Below are 6,061 nucleotides of genomic sequence, written 5' to 3'. Positions count from 1 at the left end.
GCTTCCTGCCAATGCAGACTCCAGGGGGCGGCCATGGTGGCTCCGCTCACTGGATCCCTGCCACCCATGGAGGAGGCTGGGTTGAGCTCCTGGCTCCTGGTTTGGCCCCAGTGTTTGTGGGCGTTTGTGGGATGGATCAGAGGATGGGAGCTCTCGCTGTCCCTCTCTGTCTCAAATAACTAAAACATAACTTTTCAATTATTCCTGGAGGATATCAAGCAAATTCAAATAAACCAGGTGCAAAAGGACAAATACTATCTGGCTCCAGGAGCATGAGGTGCATGGAGTCGACCAGAAGTAGAGGGGTGGCTGGCAGGGGGTGGGGACCGGGAGGGGGACCAGGTGTTCCCTGGGTACAGAGTTTCTGTCTGGGGAGATGGCAGGTTCCACGGATGTTTGCACAGCGACGTGCCTGGGGTTCACCCTACTGCACCGTACACTTAGAATGGTTAAGACCGTAGCCTTTACGTCACATTCATCTCACCGTGATGACATAATGATCATGCGTGCAAGGAGGCGTGTTCCCGGGGTGCATGTCAGCCCCGGGCCCAGCGATCAGCACCAAGCAAGGCTGGTGGTAGAAGGAAGGGAGACAGCTCCCTGCACCCCTCCAGCAAGCGGCGTGTAGGCACCCGCTCCCACGAGCCGGCAAACACGAGGCCCTTCTCAGTGCTGCGGGCCACACGGCCTGCGTCACCGTCACCCAGCTCGGCGGCTGCTGCGAGACCCAGCCACACGCGGTACCCGGATGAAGGCAGACGGCTGTGCGCCGGCCAGGCCTTACTCACTGAATTGCATATAATTTTCGCATGTCATAAAATGTTCTTTCCTTTAGCCATTTAAACGTGTGAAGCAGAGCCGGCTTCCAAGCTGCACAGAGCCAGGCAGCAGCCAGACTTGGCTGTGCGACTTCGCTGCCTCTAACCCGGCATGTTTCAGGAACTGCTTTTCCAGAATTTTCCTCAAGGCGTCCACAGCACACGCACTGGACAATCCTGGCCTCAGCGGTGGCACACGCGCATTATGTTCCAGCGGATCTCACTTTGCAATAGGACCAGCAGGCGTCCCGCCTCTAACCTGACGAATGAGCTTGGCACGAGGTTGACAAATTCTGTTTTCAGTACATCACAGGTGACATAGAAAATGGGAGAGAGGTTTTCCGTGGTAGATAAGTTGGCTGCAGAACAACACGGGGACACTGCGTCCACTCGCACCACACCGTGTTCTCTGGGTTCAGAGGACGTGGCCGGAATTTTTCAGGGCTCGGGGAAGCAATGTTCATGCAGAGGAATTTGTGTTGGGTTTTTAGAAGATAGCGTGCAGACTTGGCCGGCGCCGCGGCTCACTAGGCTAATCCTCCGCCTAGCGGCGCCGGCACACCGGGTTCTAGTCCCAGTCGGGGCGCCGGATTCTGTCCCGGTTGCCCCTCTTCCAGGCCAGCCCTCTGCTGTGGCCCGGGAGTGCAGTGGAGGATGGCCCAGGTGCTTGGGCCCTGCACCCCATGGGAGACCAGGAAAAGCACCTGGCTCCTGGCTCCTGCCATCAGATCAGCGCGGTGCGCCAGCCACAGCGCGCCGGCCGTGGCGGCCATTGGAGGGTGAACCAACGGCAAAGGAAGACCTTTCTCTCTGTCTCTCTCTCTCACTGTCCACTCTGCCTGTCAAAAACAAAACAAAACAAAACAAAAAACAACAACAACAACAACAAAAGAAGATAGCGTGCAGACTGAATGAACTCAAACCCGGAGCATCCCTAGTACTGTCTGATCAGCAGCTACAAGCTCTGCCCTGCTGTCCTGGGGAGCTGCACCCCGATTGTGCGATCAGGGTTTCAGAAGCTCAATTGCAAGTGTTGCACTCACACCGGTTTCTTGCCTTTGCAATGATTCGCAGGCTCAAAGCTCTCCTAAGGCACTGAGAGTGAAGGGGCGTGTAACGGAGATGGTGAAAGTCTCCCAGGCTCCTCCACTCTGCCTGAAAGCGGTTGGAGGAGCAGAGGTTGGGGGGAGCCTACTTTGTCTCTCTCTCTCTCCTTCCAAGGGGCAAGGACAGAGAGTCCGGGCTCAGTGACGGGGCCACGAAGCCAGCAAGGCCAAGACAAGGGCGGGTTTAGCACCCGGCAATCCTGCCTTTCGCCTCTGCAGACTGAGGACTAGGGTTTTTCCCAGCTGACTCCAGCCTGGAGCCCTCTTGGTTCAGATGTGCGATGTAGAAAAAGCTGCAGTACTTGTCCGTGGGTCTGGCGGGCCGGGGACTGCCCCAGAGGAAGGAGGGCTGCTCAGCCCCTGCACCCCCACCCTCACCCCCACCCCCACTGCAGCCGCCCTCCCACCTCCCCACTCCCCGGTGGGCCCTGCAGACTGCCGGGTCTGGAAGCTTGTGCCCCGCAGCGAGATGGCATCAGGAGGGGACCCTTGGGGAACCGGCGAGGTTGGAGAGGGGAGCCTCAGGACTGGGGCAAGTGTCCTCAGAAAAGTGGTGCCTCCTGCCCCCCGGGGCGGCTCTCGGCTCCTGGGTCTTGATTCGCCAGCTTCCGGGACCGGGAGAAACAAATTCTTCCTGTCGATGGTGTTCTGTTAAAATGGCCATAACAGGGGCCGGCGCCGTGGCTCACTTGGTTAATCCTCTGCCTGCAGCGCTGGCATCCTATATGGGCGCCGGGTTCTGGTCCCGGTTGCTCCTCTTCCAGTCCAGCTCTCTGCTGTGGCCCAGGAAGGCAGTGGAGGATGGCCCAAGTGCTTGGGCCCTGCACCCGCATGGGAGACCAGGAGGCAGCACCTGGCTCCTGGCTTCAGATGGGTGTAGTTCTGGCCGTGGCAGCCATTTAGGGGGTGAACCAATGGAAGGAAGACCTTCTCTCTGTCTCTCTCTCATTGTCTAACTCTGCCTGTCTAATAAAAAAAAAAAAATGGCCCAAACAGACGGAGACACTGGCTGTCAGTCATTTTCCTTCCTGGTCACACGGTTGGGTGACCTGAGACGCCTGGGCAGTGCCTGTGGAGGTGGATCCACATGGAGGGTTGCAGAGACATCAGTGCACCCTGGGCCCGGCACACACCAGCCTCGCCCCGGGGGGGAGTAGGGCAGCAGCACCCAGGCCATCGCTCTGATCACAAGTGATGACCCCAGGCTGCCCATTAAACCTGGCCTGAGTTCTCCCAGGAAAGGGACGGGTGGGGGAGGCGAGGGCCTTGCCAACTTGCCATTGCTGACACAGCGCGCGCTGCCCCTGGAGCCTGGGCTGTGGCCACCAGGACGACATCCTGGTTGCTTTCTGTCCATGCAAAGTGCTTGGCGTCAGCGTGGGTGGCAATGTCGCTTTTACCACTGCAATCCTGGCTGCCACGGGACTGGGAGAGGGAGCACCTGTCCCTTCTCCCGCCTCGCGGGAGTGGGGCCCCATATTCCACAGACCAGAGATGGTATCCACTCTGATCCATGGCCATGGCTTCCCAGCCCTCCACACATGTTCCTTTCCTCACTTCCCTGTTTCTCATGTATTGCTTCTTTTTTATTTTTTAAAGATTTATTTTCTTTACTTGAAAGGCAGAGAGAGAGAGAGAGAGAGAGAGAGAGAGAGAGAGAGAGATATCTTTCATCTGCTGGTTTATTCCCCAAATGCCTGCAACAGCTGGGGTTGATCCAGGCCAAAGTTGTCAGGTCTCCTACATGGGTGGTAGGAGCCCAAGCACTTAAGCCACTCTGCTGCTTTCCCAGGAGCATTAGCGGGGAGTTGGATCAAAAGTGGATGGGGGGGGGGCGGCGCTGTGGCATAGCAGGTAAAGTCACTGCCTGCAGTGTCGCCATCCTGTGTAGGTGGTGGTTCTGGTCCCAGCTGCTCCACTTCTGATCCAGCTCTCTGCTGGGGCCTGGGAAGGCAGTAGAAGATGGCCTGAGTGCTTGGTCCCTGCACCTGCGTGGGAGACTGGGAGGAGGCTCCTGGCTGCGGATTGGCATAGCTCCACCCATTGCAGCCATTTGGGGATAAGCAGAGGATGGAAGACTTCTCTCTCTCTGTGGCTCTGACTTTCAATAAATAAATCAGGGGCTGAAGCTGAGGTATAGTGGGTGAGGCTGCCTGGGACTGCAAATCCCATATGGGCACCGGTTCAAGTCCTGGCTGCTCTACTACCAATCCAGCTCCCTACTAATGGCCTGGGAAAAGCAGCAGAGGATGGCCCAACTGCTTGGGCCCCTGCACCCATGTGGGAGACCCAGAAGAAGCTCCTGGCTCCTGGCTTTCTCCTGGCCCAGCCCTGGCCACTGTGGCCATCAGGGGAGTGAACCAGCTGAAGGAAGACCTCTTGCTCTCTCACTCTCCCCCTCTTGGTAACTCTCACTTCCAAATAAGTAAAGTGAGTTTTAGGGGAAAAAAGAAGTGGCCTGGCTGGACCGGAACTGGTGCTCTGATGGGGACGCTGGTGCCACAGGCAGCAGCTTCATCCCTTGTGGGGAGCAACCCGGACTAGACTAAGTTACTGGAGTTAAGACTTATTCTATGCATCTGCTCTCCCACAATATGGCGCTGGGAGAGGAGAAAACAGCTTCTACGCAGCTGCCTCTTGCCAACCTGAGTGATGACCTCCAGGAGCTGATCCTGCTCCTGATTGGAGGAGAGCAGCGTACTCGGCGTGTGGGCAGCCGAGTTGGGATTGGCAGAGGAGGACTATAAAGGAGGAGAGAGACGGCATGCACCAGGAACATCTAAGAGGAACATCTAAGGGGAACATCTGTGCAGCCCCCGAGAGAGCCAGCCGGCGGTGTGCCGCTCCCCTGCGGAAGTGGGGAAAGTGGCAGGGGGAACCGCCCTTCCACGGAGGTGGAAGGGACAGTAGCCAACCCGGGAAGAACCAGCAGCAAACCCGGGGAGGGCCGAGCAGACGAAAAGAACAGCGCAGGGTCCTGTGTCGTTCCTCCACGAAGACGGGGAGCGACATAATGGTGCCGTGACTCGGATATGAAGCCTAGGCAGGGTTTAGTGTCGTTCCTCCATGAAGAGGGGGAGCGACAATCCCTGCAGCCCAGAGCTGGCCCTGGCGCTGCCCTCTCCCCCTCTTCCCCTCTCCCCCTCTGCCCCTCTCCCCCTCTCCCCAGCGAGAGATGGTTCCAGCGATGGCGTCCACACCAGGTCCAGGATGTCTGTGCATTGCCCACCACGTTCCCTCCTTTTCCTTGCCCTGGGGTCTTCTCTAGAAGAGAGAGGGGCCACCCAATAGAAAACTCTATAGACAACTAGACAGCAGAGCAGCAAATTCACGCCATCTGGGCGATCGGTCCACGAAAATTCAGACATTTTCCTTCCAGTTCGGATTCCGCTGGCCATCCATCTGCACACCTCCCAGGGAAGCTCTGTGGCACGGGTTTTGCATGATCTGTATGGGAACGAGTTGACGACAAGGCGTAAAGTGTTATGCAATGGCAGGCTGTCTGAACTTGTCCGAGGCCGTGACTTACCAAGACTCGAAGGGGACAAGAATCCTTACTATTTACAGTCTTGGGGGGCTTTAAGGTTTAGTGTGGAGCGGGCCCTCCAAACCTGTTACCCAGAGGCCCCGATGCAGGACACAGGCATCTTAGCCACTAGGCTGCTGCACTGTGCCTGGGGCTTCACACGCGTATCTGACACCACAGCCAGGTGCCCAGCGTTGGGGCACCGCCGGTCAAGTTGCTGCTTGCGATGCCAGCATCCCATATCCAAGCGCCAGTTCGAGTCCCGGCTGCCCTGCTCCTGATGCAGCTCCTGGCTAACACGCCTGGGAAAGCAGTGGAGGATGGCCCAAGTGCTTGGGCCCCTGCAGCCATGCGGGAGATCAGCACAAAGTTCCAGCTCCTGGCTATTGCAGCCATCTGGGAAGTGAACCAGTGGATGGAGTTAGACAATGAGAGAGAGAGAGAGAGAGAGAGAGAGAGAGAGAGGTCTTCCTTCTGTTGGTTCACCCCCCAATGGCTGCTACAGCCCGAGCGCTGTGCTGATCCGAAGCCAGGAGCCAGGTGCTTCTCCTGGTCTCCCATGGGGTGCAGGGCCCAAGCACTTGGGCCATCCTCCACTGCCTTCCCGGGCC

The sequence above is a fragment of the Oryctolagus cuniculus genome, chromosome 5, assembly GCF_964237555.1.
Source record: "Oryctolagus cuniculus chromosome 5, mOryCun1.1, whole genome shotgun sequence".
Classification (NCBI taxonomy): Eukaryota; Metazoa; Chordata; class Mammalia; order Lagomorpha; family Leporidae; genus Oryctolagus; species Oryctolagus cuniculus.
The sequence above is the reverse complement of the archived record's forward strand: the minus strand, read 5'-3'. Positions refer to the sequence as shown.